The sequence below is a fragment of the Nomascus leucogenys genome, chromosome 6 (genome assembly GCF_006542625.1).
Source record: "Nomascus leucogenys isolate Asia chromosome 6, Asia_NLE_v1, whole genome shotgun sequence".
Taxonomy (NCBI): Eukaryota; Metazoa; Chordata; class Mammalia; order Primates; family Hylobatidae; genus Nomascus; species Nomascus leucogenys.
This window is the reverse complement of record NC_044386.1, coordinates 104265388-104281314: the sequence shown is the minus strand read 5'-3', so window position 1 is coordinate 104281314 and position 15927 is coordinate 104265388. Positions and strand designations below refer to the sequence as shown.

The window sequence follows — 15927 nt, the reverse complement described above, 5'->3', positions numbered from 1 at the left end:
CCGAAGGGATGATCCTAATTAATCCAACACACTTTGAAATAGCTGCATGTGAAATGTTTGTGATAAAGATAACTGAACACAGTAATGAAAAAAAAAAAAGACAAACAGTATGGAGATTTGCTCATTGGACTGAACTTGGTCATTCTCTTAATTAACTCCTGTCCAAAGTGATGATGGAATTTTTATTCTACTTTTTCACAGATCCGAGTACAGGTGACACTGTTCATGACACAGTCCACCACTAATTTCCCATCTTTCAATTTTCTTGTTATTGTGCTTTCCTTCCCACCCCACTCCTGATGCTGAACCAATGCACCATCTGTAAAGTTGCAGACAGTCTGAGTTTTTCTGCCATCAGCTGTGGTTTCTTCAAACTTCGCTCCCAGGGTACAAGAAAACTGTGTTGTTTTCAAAGTGCTCTCGGTTTTTACGGTGAGGTTTTTGCCATCACAAGTGACGATACAATCTGGCTTGGCCATTGCGCCCATTTTTCGCAAAGCTATTCCCGCTCCTAGCTCCTTCACGTATTCATTAAAGCCTTTGCTGTCCACCAGGTGCCATCTTCCTTCCAGCTGCTGAACTGTGGCCATGGTGGGTGCGGGCGAGCTGGCATGCAGAGCGGGGTCTGCATCGGTGTGGCAGCGTGCTGTCACATCTCATTTTTTTTTAAAGGCATTTCTCTCTGAAACTCCTGGGATGCTGTTACTAATTACAGAAAAATTATGAATTTTCAGAGTAACTTCACTACCCCCCAAACCTGAGAGCAAAATTTAAGAAACGAACCACTCCAACACCAGAAAACCCAACCAAAACAGTTGACAGGTCACACTTCCTCACACTCTGAAGTTACACTTAGGTGATTTTCTCCTATCCTAAAGCACCAATTGCACATAACAATCCCAGAATCCATTTTAGAAAACAGAATACTAACCCTCCTCCCAGATCATTTTAGTCACATCCAGTCATATACTTCTCTAATACAATGCAAAGGCTAAGACAAGAGAAGGCATCAGGCAAATGTCAATGGTCTCTCCTTAACGTTACGACATCTCAATTTGTCATTTGCTCAAAGAGACTTTGAAAAAGAAACAAGAACAAATTAACCATTCATCTTAGAAATGCATCCACACCAGGAGAAGGCACTCTGACATAAGAATTAACAAAACATGTAGTCCACCAACTTGCTTATCTTATTTTGGAGCTCCCTCACCCTTTTCAAATTATATACATAAGGGAACACTGTACCTATACCACATGTATTAATACCAAGAGGATTTTTTCCCATCTTCATTCTCTATATCATCATCAATATCTCACTACCCCTCATTTTTGTGTATGTATAGAAACCTTGTTAATGATCATTGGAATACAAAGCTATTGACTAGTTCAGAAGGAAAAAAAGAAAGCATGGTGGTCTTATTCCTCTTGTATATTTTTTTTACTGTGCTACTATTCATAAGTTCTCATTTTGTTTGTTCCTCATTTTCAAAAACCCTTCACACGATTAGCAATTGAATTCTACCACAAAACATGTATTAGAAATGAATAGGCAATCTGTACAACAGTTTAAATTTGCCCCGTCAAAGCCTGTTTACAGAATACAAATCTGAAAGATAAGTACCAATTATACACAGGCCACAATAGTGCTGAACAAAGGGAAGACTGGTTTCAAGAGACAGTATGAACATCGGAGAAAAATCTGGGAATAACACGTGAGTTAAACATGACGAAAAACCTTAAAAAGAGTTACACCTTTTTTCCTCTGCTTTTCAGGCTATAACAGGTACTCTCATTTCCATTTCCACTGAGGTGGCAAAAAAGGTTGGAGAAAACAATGAAAGGTGAATGAGTATAATAAAGTATAATTAAAATATACATATATTCTTTAACAGAGGAGTATAATGGATAATGTAAATAAAGCTGTTCATATATACATGTTCAAATTTATTTACATAATGTAAATAAAGCTGTTCATTTAAATTTCAAAATACATGTACCAACACAATTTTAAAGTAGCTGTCTATGTAATATAAAGTTGAGTTAGTTAGGCATGTGGGATACTGAGGCGCTCTCAATCAACAAACCCACCAAGTAGAAACAACTGTTGTGCTAAGAATCCTAACGAGGGCCTGAGAACACACTGTGATCTCACCATCGGGAGCTGAAACCGTGATGACACATGTTCCTGTGCAGGGTGCCTGGGTCGAGTCACTTCCCCTCTCTGAATCTGTACTTTCATGTTTGCTTTTTCAGTCACCTGATGCTTGCAGCACAATAACCCAAAAGCCAGGGGTCACAGCAATAGTGCCATTCTCCTCACCTTCACCTGACTTCAACTCCATCCCCATCTCCTTGTCTCCCAATGGGAAAACTCCTGAAAATAACATTTTCAGACAATCTAAGGTTTCTATACCCCTGAATGAAATGAAAGAACTAGCATAAGCAATGACAACTGAACTACAGCCATCCTGAAAATCTCTCCACCCTTGAGCTAGATTCACATACTAACTACTAGTAATCGTAAGAAACTAAGCCCACAGTCTTCCAGTTATGGTCTGTTCTGAAGTTCTGAAAGAACCACCTTCTAAAGATCTGGTTCCACAAAACAGTACAAGACTACGTGACCTGGGATAAAAAGATAACACGCGCAGGATCTTCAGCCACTGCTCAACCTTGCATCAACAATCTTCAGACAACAGCATTCTGCACTTTTCCCTAAGGATCAATTAGTAGTGCGGACACAGTGTGACTTACAAACTGTTCTGTGAGGCAGCAGAACATCATGATGAAAAGCTCAGGCTTTCAATTTCAACTTAAACTAAATCTAAAACTTGGCTCTACTACTTACCCCTAAAATAAGCTTGGGCCAATTACCTGACCCGCCAGTGCCTTAGCCCCCTGATTTGTAAAACTAAGGTAATATATACGTTGCAGGATAAGATAAAGGTTAGAGGAGATAATATAGGTACGGTGTTCAGTGCAGTGTCAGGCACATTATTAAGTGCCCAATAAATATAACTCAGCATTATGAAAGTAGAGACTAATTATTTTCCTCTGTGTTGTTTCTATAACGATTTTCAAATAAGAAACTAAAGTATTTCATGAGGATCAGCTTATTTCAATCCATTGTAAGCTATAATCAGTGGTTTGAAAGTTCTCGGTTGCCTGAGATCCCTCCTTTTTACTCCCAAAAATTAAGAATCCCAAAGAGCTTTTGTTATGTGGGCTATATTTAAGGGTACTTTATTGTATCAGAAATTAAAACTGAAAAACTTATAAAGTATTAATTCATGTTAAAATTCCATGAACTCATTACACATGAAATAAACATACTTTTATGAAAAATAACTATGTTTTCCAAAACAAAACAGAAATAAGAAGGTGGCATTGTTTTACATTTTGGCAAATCTCTTTAATGTCTGGCTTAACAGAAGACAGCTGGATTCTCATATCTGCTTCTGCATTCAAACTGTTACACTATTTGGGGAAGTACATTTTTAAAATTTTGCCTCACACAGATACCCAATTTGAAAAAGGAGTGGTATTTTAATAGTCTTTTGGAATAGTTGTTAATATTCTTTTTCCATGTTACACCAAAACTTGACAAGTGGTAGTTTCTTAAAGGGTTAGTCACAATGTGAAATCTGAAACCATATCAATGACCATTTTGTACTCTGTTACATTAAAAGTGACTGGTCTTTCTCTTTTACCCAAGAATGATTTTGCTGTAACACCATACATTGATCATTTGTGAAAATACTGGTTCCTTGAGTTATGCAGATCTTCCAAATGTAGATACATTTCATTATACAATATCAAAAATATATCATTACTATACTCATAAAGCTTTGAAATACTGAAAAGCTGTCAAGCTCATGGTGGCGAATACATGTTTTCCAAAATTCTGATTTTCACTTGCAAACTCAAATTTTATCACTGGCAACAAATGCTCTCCACTACTTCCTTGAAGTAAAAGGCTTGCTTTATTTTCAAGAAGGTATCTGCCAAATACCCAATTTCTGGATAGCCACAGCTTATTACAGTCCTCCCTTCAAATAAAAATGGAATTTCATTTAAAAAAGCAGTTAGTTGCCCAGGCGTGGTGGTTCACGCCTATAATCCCAGCACTCTGGGAGGCGAAGGCGGGTGAATCACGAGGATCACGAGGTCAGGATATCGAGACCATCCTGGCTAACACGGTGAAACCCCGTCTCTACTAAAAATACAAGAAAATTAGTAGGGTGTGGTGGCGGGCGCCTGTAGTCCCAGCTACTCGGGAGGCTGACGCAGGAGAATGGCATGAACCCAGGAGGCGGAGCTTGCGGTGAGCCGAGATTGCACCACTGCACTCCAGCCTGGGCGACAGACAAAGCGAGACTCTGTCTCAAAAAAAAAAAAAAAAAAAAAAAAAAACTACTAGCTGCATCAAAGAATATAATCAACAGAGTAAAACGGCAACCCACAGAATGGGAGAAAATGTTAGCAACTCTTATTTGATAAGAGATTAATATTTAGAATACATAAATAATTCCTACAACCAATTTAAAAAAAGGGTAATGGGCCAGACATGGTAGCTCATACATGTAATCCCAGCACTTTGGGAGGCAGATCACCTGAGGTCAGGAGTTCGAGATCAGCCTAGACAACATGATGAAACCCTGTCTCCACTAAAAATACAAAAAATTAGCTGGGTGTGGGCGCGCACATCTGTCATCCCAGCTACTCATGAGGCTGAGGCAGGAGAATCGCTTGAACCTGGGTGGCAGAGGTTGCGGCAAGCAGAGATCGTGCCACTGCACTCCAGCCTAGGCGACGAGTGAAACTCCATCTCAAAAAAATAATTTAATTAAAATAAAATAAAAATAAAAAACGGGCAAAGGATTTGAACAAATATTTCTCCAAAGAATATATACAAATAGCCAATAACCACATAAAAAGATGCTCACATCACTGATTACTAGAAAAATGCAAATCAAAACCACAATGAGATATCACTTCACACGCTATAAGATGACTACTGTCACAAGAACAGAAAATAACAAGTCTTGGTGAGGGTACAGAGAAACTGGAACACTTGTGCGCTGCTGTTAGAAATGTAAAATGGTACAGCCACTATGAAAAACAGTATGGCAGCTCCTCAAAAAATTAAAAATAGAATATGATCCAGCAATTCCACCTCTGGATACATACGCCAAAGAACTGAAAGCAGGGACTTAGAAAGATATCTGTAGACCCATGGTCAAAGCAACATTATTCACAATAACCCATATGTGGAAACAACTCTAGTGCCCATTGGTGGATGAATGGATAAACAAAATGTGGTATATACATACAATGGAATATTATTCTGCCTTAAAAAGGAAATACATTCTGACACATGCTACAACATGGATGAACTCTAATGACACTGTGCTAAGTGAAGTAAGCCAGTCAGAAGAACACAGACTGTGTGGTACCATTTACATAAAGTACCCAGAATAGTCAAATTCATAGAAACAGAAAGTAGAACAGTATTTGCCAGGGACACGCAGGAGAGAGAAATAGAGAGTTATTGTTTCATGGGTACAAAATTTCAGTTCTGCAACATGAAAAGAGTTATGGAAATGGACAGTGGTGATCACTGCACGACAATGTGAATGTGCTAAATGCCACTGCCTCTACTCTTAAAAATGATTAAGATGGTAAATGATTAAGATGGTAAATTTTACGGTATGTGTATTTTACCACAATTAACATTTTTTAATATTCTTAAAATATCAATTACTGGCATGCAGTAAGCAGTTGGTACTTTCTAGATGAATAAATGGACTCCAAAATAGATTGTGAGCAAAATCAAGAACCACTTTGAATGAGGTAATCTAAGCCAAACTCAAACATTACCACTTCCAGGAAGCCAACTCCTCTCCCATGCCAGAATGAATCATGCCCCTCAGTGCACTCTCATTCACCCAGCAGCCTGTGCTAGAAATTTCCAGTTATTCTGGACAGCTACCACCTCCTAATTCCCACCATCTACTCACCAAGTTTCATCCATTCAATTTTCAAAATGTCCATTAGATCTGCTGGCTCCCTTCCAACTTCACTGCATTCAAGCCCTCACAATCTGTCCTAAACAATGGTAATGGCCTCCTCTAACTTGTCTGAGAGGCAATGCTCCCTTCTCCAACTCTACCAAGCCACTATCCTCTACTGCTCTCAGAATGAGGTGTCCAAAACAAAACCAGACTATCCTCCCTTTTACTTCAAGAGGACAAACTAAAAGACGCTTCCACTCACCCCATTTTGACTTTCTAACCTAATTCAGTGACCACACCCTATCCACACGAAATAATTCTACACCTCACTGCTCACTGAGCTCAAACACACCAAGCTCTTTGACGTCTGTTTCTTTGCACACAGTGTATCACAGCAGAACCATCATTCCACTCTTTCTCTCCCCAACCCAGGCCTGGCAAATTCCTACTCACGCTTTAAGACCCAGCACAGGCTGGGCACGATGGCTCATCCTACATATAATCCCAGCACTTTGGGAGGCCAAGGCAGGCAGATCACCTGAGGTCAGGAGTTGGAGATCAGCCTGGCCAACATGGTGAAACCCTGTCTCTACTAAAAATACAAAAAAAAAAAAAAAAATTTGCCAGGCATGGTGGCGCATGCCTGTAGTCCCAGCCACTCGGGAGGCTGAAACAGGAGAATCTCTTGAACCCAGGAGGCGGAGGTTGCAGTGAGCCCAGATCACGCCATGGCATTCCAGCCTGGGCGACAGAGGAAGACTGTCCAAAAAAAAAAAAACCCAGCACAACCGTCCCATCCCTCATCCCTCATCTGTGTTCCTTAGAGGCCTGTATACCACAAAGTTTGTACTGTAACACTGTTGCACAACAAATTTCCATATCTCTCACTATACCCCAATTATCTTTGCATTCCTAGTGGCTGGTGCACATTCCTTCTGCTTAAACATTTCTTCAATGAGCTTCTACTACTTGTAACTAGCATAAAATGTATTATTTCTGTTTTGTGAGCAGGACAAAAAATCCAGAGATCTTATCCTCCACAGACACACTCTTTGAGGCCTAGGACTGTGCTTTACTCTACCTTGGTTCTTTCAGGGCCTAGCCCATAATATGCTGTTTCATATTGTCTGCTGAAAGGAATTTCAAAATAAAACTGCCCCTAGAAACCATCAAATTAGCTTTTATTACGCATTTTTCTCTCAAAGTATCTATGTTCTCCTAACACAAAATGTTATGAAATCTAATTACATTTACAAAAATTAGCAAAGAAACAACACTGCAAACAACTTATTAGCCAATTCATGTCTCCTAAAGCAGTAACACAGATAGCATAACTAGTTTATTTCTGAATTCTTATTTCCAAATAGGAATTCAGATTGGAAAGGTCAGTAACTGCTGTATATATAATACCTCTTCTTCTACCTTCCAATGTCCTATACCATAATTGATCTACTCTTAAAGAAAAAAAATTCTCCCCAATTATAGGTACAACCACAGACAAAAAATAAATGCTTGCTGGACACATATGTGTCCAGCAACAAGCAATATGATATATAAAATAGGTACTGTTTTTCCCATCTTCTTACACACAAGGGACCTGCAGCTCCAAAAAAAAAAAAAAAAAAAACCTATTTCTAGTCCAAGGTCACAAAAATTAGTTGAGAGAGAGCAAGACTTGAAACCACAATCATAAAACCATACAATGCCATGGGAATTTTAATCATGGTCCCTTCACTCGGGATGGTAAAGCACACTTACAGGCACAATGGGAATAACTACACTACCATGGGGTGTGCAGTCTTAATCGAAGATCCAGAGAAATAGTTTATTTATCCACTCTAGTTTTTGTATCTTAAGAGCATTTTGGTCTGGCTCAGTGGCTCACACCTGTAATCCCAGCACTTTGGGAGGCCAAGGCAGGAGGATCGCTTGAGGCCAGGAGTTTGAAACCAGCCTGGGCAACATAGTGAGACCCTGTCTCTACAAAATAAAAATTACAAAATTAGTTGGGCATGGTGGCACATGCCTATAGATCTAGCTACTCAAGAAGCTAAAGCGGCAGGTCTGCTTGAGCCCAGGAGTTCGAGGCTGCGGTGAGCTGTGATCACCACTGTACTCTAACAGCCTTGGCGATGGGCAAGACTCTGTCTCAAAAAAAAGAGTGGGCATGAGGGCAGGTATTCTACCAGTAGTATCACATGCAACAAAGAGTACTTCCTTCAAGAGACATATACAACACCTTTCATTTGTCCTAAAGGCTACTCCATTAGAAAAGTCTGGAACTGCTTGCAAACTGCAACAGAAAGAACACTGGCTTTGGAATGAAATTGACTTTGGCGGAAGTTCTGGATCCTGCCCTTACTAGCTCAACAAGTATCCTAGCTTCTTTGTATCTCATATTTCTGTAACTAAAACACAGAGATAAAATCTTCACAGGTTAGTGAATAAGGCAAATAAACAGCATCTAGCACATAGTAAGCACTCAATAAATAAATAAAGTTTCCTTCATCCTGTGCCAACTCTACCAGAATTTTGTGTCCAATTTTTGTATCCACACTAGATTAGAATTCAAATAACTTACCCAGTCCATAGTAAAATTAGTATGTGAATCATGGATTTTTGTCAAACTCATTTGTTTCGTGGATTCAAACTTCACAACCAAAGTTAACAAAGTGAGCTAGAAGCCAAACTAAACTAGAATCTGGGTCTTTTAAACTACCCAGTTCAAAGCTGTTTAGTAAAAGGGGAAAGACTTACACCATATGAAGAGAAACCAGAGTATCAGTTCGGAACTCTGATTCAAAGGCACAAATCTTTCAGGAAAACATCAGTAGAAACAACAAGACACCAAGACAAAACTAAGTCTGAATCTATTAAAACACATGACTCATCTATTCATAAGCTCTAGACTTAGAAGTCACATTAAGAAACTTCACAATGGATCTTTAAAACACAAAACAGACTTTAAACAATGGTAAGGAAAGCTCATCAGAATGTGCTAGGATACAGCATTCCAGATAGCTCATGAAAAAAAGAAAAAAACACAACCACTGCCACATAAGGCCCTACTGAGTACTAAGAATGAACACACACAATGATAATAGCTAGAAGGAGGTAACTGCAAGCAAGGAAGGCAAAATAACTTTAAAGATAGTAACAATTTGTCAAACAAAGGCAAATTAATCATTGGCTTTTCAACACAGTCACAATCTAACAGCCATTCATTCAGTAAAGATTACTGAGCCCCTACCATAAGCTGGGAGCTAGGTACTAAAGATACAAAGGTGTGACACTAGCCCAGTAAAGGGAATGAGATATACACGTACAACTTTACAACCAGGATAGGAAACAGTGTGCCAGAAACGCTTGGGAGGTCAGAAAGACGGCTTATAACCAACTGTGAGAATGAAGCAGGGTTTATGTAGGAAATATCCTTGAAGACTTAGCTTGAAAAGCAAAGGCAGAATTGGACATGAACAGATGGGAAGGAACATTCTGTGTGTCCCTAGGGTCTAGCCTCCACACTGGCACACAAAGTAATCAATATATGTTTCTCAAATGCATGAATGGGCAAAGGCACATGATGATAAATACTTCACCATGGTGAGAGAACAGTTTTTAAAGCATGTTGTTGCAGAACCAAACTGTGGCAGGCCTTACTCAGATTTTATTCTGTGGGCAATGAGGAACTACTATTTTTAAATAGGGCAGTGATACGACCAAAGCTGAGCTAAAAGAAGAATAAACTGACAGAACATAAAACAGGTGACAGCTAAAAGAGAAAATCTGCCTTTAACTATGCTATTGACCTTATCTGCATCCGAGGTAATCATGCTTCAATCTTGGTCAGTCCCTCTCCTTAAAAATCTTTTACACTAATGATTTCTGATGATGTGTGTAGTAAAGTCAGGACAAGCTAGACTATACTACGGTAACAACAACCAGAAGGTATCAGAAGTTAACACAATGAAGTTTACTCCTCACTCACTCAAAGATCACTATGGCTCCAGGCAACTCTCTGGGGCAGCTATCCTTCAAGCCTCAGGGCAGTATTCCAACCTGATTTCATCATGTGGTACTGTCATATCTACTTTGCTTCCAGGTCCCAAAAGCAAGGAAAGACAGAGAGGATTTCACGTCAGATTTTTTTTTTTTTTGAGAGGAGTTTTGCTCTTGTTGCCCAGGCTGGCGTGCAATTGTGTGGTCTTGGCTCAGCGAGAATCGCTTGAACCACCTCCCGGGTTCAAGCAATTCTCCTGTCTCAGCCTTCCAAGTACCCGGGATTACAGACATGCACCACCACGCCCGGCTAATTTTTGTATTTTTAGTAAAGACAAGGTTTCACTATGTTGATCAGGCTGATCTCAAACTCCTGACCTCAGGTGATCCACCCACCTCAGCTTCCCAAAGTGCTGGGATTACAGGCATGAGCCACTGCACCCAACCTCACATCAGCTTTTAAATGCTTCTAGCCAAAAGTAACACCTTTCTATGGCACACAGCAAGTCACAAGACCATGCCATCTTGAAATAGGTTGGGAAATGTGATATTCCACTGCAAAAAGAAGGAGAACTAGAAATTGTAGTGAGTAGCACTAATGCCCACCACATTTTGATATTTTTACAGTGTCCAGCAATAAATTATGTTGTAAAGAAAAAAAATGCCCAATTTCTTTGCATTAGGTACCACCATGGTAAATCCGTTCTTAGGGCATCAAAGTTAGCACCACATTGATCATAAAACAATCTAATCTCCGTATGTTCACTGACTCTAAAGAATTTATCATCACCTATTTTAGATTTTTTCATATCTATTATTCTTTTAGGAATAATTTCCAACCATTAAAACATAGCTTATTTCATTCTGCTCTAATCTCATAAATTTCTCATTTTTTCCTTATTTATGAGGACGTAACAGATAAGGAATGGGATATACAATATGATCAAATCATTTCTGCCCTATTATTAAAAGTCCTTGGCATAACAAGCAGTTAAGAACAATGAAAGCTGCTAATCACTTATATTACCAGGTTTCATTAATGAAAAACATGAGTAATAGCGGTGCTATTAAAAACATCCCACAGCTACAAAACTCCTGTAACTTTAAGAAAGGCAGGTGAACATAATAAAGAATGCACACATTTTAGAAACACAATCCTAGTTTCAACCCCCAGCTCTTGCACTTCCTGGCTGCGGGAGTTTAGCCAAGCTACACAATCTTAGTAAGCCTCAACTACCATTTACGGCAGAGCTAACTCCAGCTACTTCACAAGACCACCCCAGGGTTAAGTGAGACAATACAGATAAAATGCTACAAAGTAAGTGCTCAAAAAAAAATAGCAGCTAGTATAAATAGGTTTTGATAAGCAAGGAATACGATTCTTTGCATCTTTTTATCAGGATTTCCCAAGCTCCCGGAGAGCTAAAAAGTACTTTAATTTCTAACTGCTTAGTTGAGAAACATCTCATGGGCAGTTAACATCAGAGCACAGCCTAGTAGTCAGATACCACGATCATCCATTGCATTATACAGTTCCTTCATGATTCAGCCAGTAAAATTTCCCTAACTCTGAAGAACTTATACCAAGAACAAAGACATCCAGCCAATAGATGGAGATTCATAAACACCAAATCCTAGGCACCAGAAGGCACTTTCAACATATTTCAGTCCAGATGTTTCCAAACTGATTTTTTGGCCATGGAAGCGTCTTCGAAGGAAACATTACAGGAAACTCACAAAAAAAAAAAAAAACTAGAGGAAAGTGGAACAACTCTGTGTAGCACCACTTGTTCTCTTTTTCATGCCCTTCCCAATCCCATTTGGGCCCTTGATGTAATTCCAAGGATCTCCAGGACTTGAGGATACTTTTTGGGGAAAACACAACAAATAACCAAACAAAAACCTGATACAGTTTAACCGTTTCATTTTTGATGGGAGAACTGAGGTGGAGTGGGCTAAGCAACTTGCCCAAGGTTGTTGGCAGCAAACTAAGCCAAATTTATTGAATCCTAATCCAGTGACTGTTCACTAGCAAGTTTTTCTCAGCTACAGAATGCTTTACATCAGAATTTATCCTTTACATTTCTACCAGTCAGTGAGTTTCCACCTTCCTATTTTTAATCTGGCATTCTTATTACTACTGTCTTGTTACTCATTCTCTTATTACTTTGTTCCCCATTATTATTGTCCTATGTCCCAGAAAAACTGCATAGAAACATTTAATTCCTACCACTGATTTACCAAGCTAATTGTTTATCCCAGATCCCTAAGACAGGAAAGAAAGTAGTGAGACCTAAGGAAGAATCCTCTGAAATGTGAGATACCAAGGTCCTATTTGTTGGTTGACCAGCTAATTGTTATTACTCTCTTTTTTGCAACCTCAAAGGGACAGTTTATTAAGAGAATACTGAGACAAAAACGACTAGCTTCTTTGGTAAACAGTTTATTATAGCTCAAGTTACTAGGGGGAGGAAACAGTAAAAAAGCAGAATGGCACACTTCTGAGATTTAAGCCCAAATAATGTGGTTGTAACAGAGGAAACAAATCAGAGCTGGCCTTGCCCCCAAAGATTTCCAAAACAGAGGTCCTTTGGGAGACCTATAAAAATTCTGATCAATTCAGGTTGGCAGAGAAGACGTCCTCAAAATTCCACACAGGGTTCCTTACCAAAACAAAGTAACATCTAGACTTCATAACAAAACTGAACAGTTCAACAATCAGGTATACTACATAAAAAACTGGGTGGTTTCAAGACCACAGAAGCCCTCCCACATCTGAATTAACTATCTACATGTTCCAAGACTTTATTATAGAACCATCATAAATCAAATTTCTACTTCTAGTGATATAATATGCCAGGCACGGTGGCTTGTGTCTATAATCCCAGCTCTTTGAGAGGCCAAGGCAAGTGGATCACCTGAGGTCAGGAGTTTGAGATCAGCTTGACCAACATGGCAAAACCCAATCTCCTATAAAAATATGAAAATTAGCCAGGCATGGTGACACACACCTGTGGTCCCAGCTACCTGGGAGGTTGAGGCAGAAGAATTGCTTGAATCCGGGAGGTGGAGGTTGCAGTGAGCTGAGATTGTGCCACTGCACCCTAGCCTGAGCAACAGAGACTCTGTTTAAAAATATATATATATAGATATAGATATAGATATAGCTACTAAATTATAATTAATCAGCTATTTCTCTGTAACCAGAAATAGGCTGAATATCAACCAGATACTCCTAAGAATGTTCAACAAAACAGAGACAAACTGGTGTATTGACAGTGCCAAGAGATCACCTTACACACCTACCTGACTTACAACTTCCTATACAACTAGTTCTTCCTACTTATAATACAGAAAACCTTCACAAATATTATGATTGAAAATTATTATTATAGCTGAGACCAATTAACTAATCTTTGGCTCAGAGAAAAAGGTTTGCCTACATTAAAGTCAAGAACACGGTTCCAACGTTTAATTTGCTTGTTTTCTTGATTATCTAAACCATGATGTCAATATGTAACTGTGATTTGAGGAACATATGTGGATTATACATATTTGTACTTTCAGAACTAAATTTTGTTTTTTAATTTTTTTTTTAGAGACAGGATCTTGCTTTGTCACCCAGGCTGGAGTAAAGGCAGGGTGATCGTAGCTCACTGTAACCTCTAACTCATGGACTCAAGTGATCCTTCCGCCTCAGCCTCTCAGGTAGCTACAACTACAGGCATGCATCACCACCCAGCTAATTTTTTAATTTTTATTTTGTAGAGACAGGCTCTCACTATGTTGCCCAGGCTGGTCCTGAACTCCTAGCCTCCTGACTTTAAGCTATCCTCCCACCTCAACCTCTCAAAGTGCTGAGATTATAAGTGTGAGCCACTGAGCCTGGCCCAGAACTAAAAGCTTTAACAGTCAGGCACAGTGGCTCATGCCTGTAATCCCAGAACTTTGGGAGGCCCAGGTGGGAGGATCACTTGAGGCCAAGAGTTTTGAGACCAGCCTGGTTAACACAGTAAGACTCCATCTCTAGAAAAAATAATAAATAAATAAATAAGCTATAACAGTAATTCTAATATGCATTTAGATATGCAACAGAATGGCCATAGATCATCTCTCACAGGGCTCTTTGTGTAGAAGAGGATCTTACTCCTTAGCATCTCTAAATCTTATTTCAAATACTTCCCCGTTTTTTTGCTGGAGTTAATTTGAACTGACAACTAAGAACAAGCCAAAGGAACATGATATCAGTGACTTTATTTGAAAGTTTCCTCCATGTGTCTTTTAATATTGAGAACTCAGATTAACTTTCAGGACTTAAGAGGGCAGTAACTGCGGCCCGGCGCGGTGGCTCACGCCTGTAATCCCAGCACTCTGGGAGGCCGAGGCGGGCAGATCACGAGGTCAGGAGATCGAGGCCACGGTGAAATCCCGTCTCTACTAAAAAATACAAAAAATTAGCCGGGCGTGGTGGCGGGCGCCTGTAGTCTCAGCTACTCGGAGAGGCTGAGGCAGGAGAATGGCGTAAACACGGGAGGCGGAGCTTGCAGTGAGCCGAGATTGTGCCACTGCACTCCAGCCTGGGTGACAGAGCGAGACTCCACCTCGAAAAAAAAAAAAGAGGGCAGTAACTATGCTTCATGAGTTTCTTCACATCCTTTTAGAAATAGAGTTCTGGCCAGGCGCGGTAGCTCATGCCTGTAATCCCAGCACTTTGGAAGGCCAAGGCAGGCAGATCACGAGGTCAGGAGATTGAGACCATGGTGAAACCCCGTCTCTACTAAAAATACAAAAAATTAGCCGGGCACGGTGGCGGGCGCCTGTAGTCCCAGCTATTCAGGAGGCTGAGGCAGAAGAATGGCGTGAACCCGGGAAGCGGAGCTTGCAGTGAGCTGAGATTGCGCCACTGCATTCCAGCCTGGGCAACAGAGTGAGACTCTGTCTCAAAAAATTAAAAAAAAAAAAAAATAGAAATACAGAGTTCTTTCATTTTTTCTTTGGTTGCCAGTAATCCAGTAATTCTATGAGTAATTATCTTATGGCATCTAAAACTTTAAAAACGTGTTTTCTAAAGGTTATGGGAAAATAGTAAATAGGAATTGTCATATTCTGCCAGTAGAAGTGACATAAGCTTTCTGTAGCCAACTTGACAATATCTATGAACAGCTGCTGAAATGTACACCATTTGCCCTAACAATTCCATTTCTCTGTGAGAACAAAGTAAACAAGGACACACAGATGTATGTATAAGGCTGTTCTTCAAAGCAATGTTTATAATAGCATAGAGGAAAGAGGCAGGAGGAAGGGTGATGGGGAAAAAAGATACACAACTTATTCAAATAATAGGAAATGAACTGAAGATAAACTTAAGTCCATACAAAGAAATACTATATAGCCATTAAAATAACTACATCAGTTACTTGAAATCATATAAAGGTGGCTGGCGGAAACACGTGGATCACTTGAGGTCAGGAGTTCAAGACCAGCCTGGCCAACATGGTGAAACCCCATCTCTACTAAAAATCCAAAAATTAGCCGAAAAAAGAAATCATATAAAGGTATACTGAGGAAATGTTTTATAACCTGTTTATGCTCAAGAGTACATAAAATATGCCACATATGGCTATTCCACATACGGGTTGTATATATGTACATACACACACTCTCTCTCTACAAGTTTTCAAGTTTGGAAAGAAAAATTATACCAAACAATTTTCTCTAGGTAGTGTCATTTATTGTGTACTTTTTTGGGACTATAGTTCCTAAAGTTCTAGAGGAACTGTACATTACTATTGCAATAAAAATAAGACTTATTAAAAATGTCTTTCATAAATCATGAAAACGATCTGATGACTCCTAGAATAACAGATTAACCATAAAAATAAATCTACTGGCAAAGTCAAAGTTACGTAAAGTT

General features: G+C 39.4%; 1 protein-coding gene and 1 pseudogene across 1 annotated transcript in view; both read right to left on the bottom strand.

The window, feature by feature from the left end:
* Positions 1–15927, bottom strand: part of AKAP13 (A-kinase anchoring protein 13) — a 335978-nt gene that overhangs the window by 302251 nt on the left and 17800 nt on the right. The gene's annotated exons all lie outside the window — the stretch shown is intronic.
* Positions 183–590, bottom strand: LOC100583070 (annotated as a pseudogene).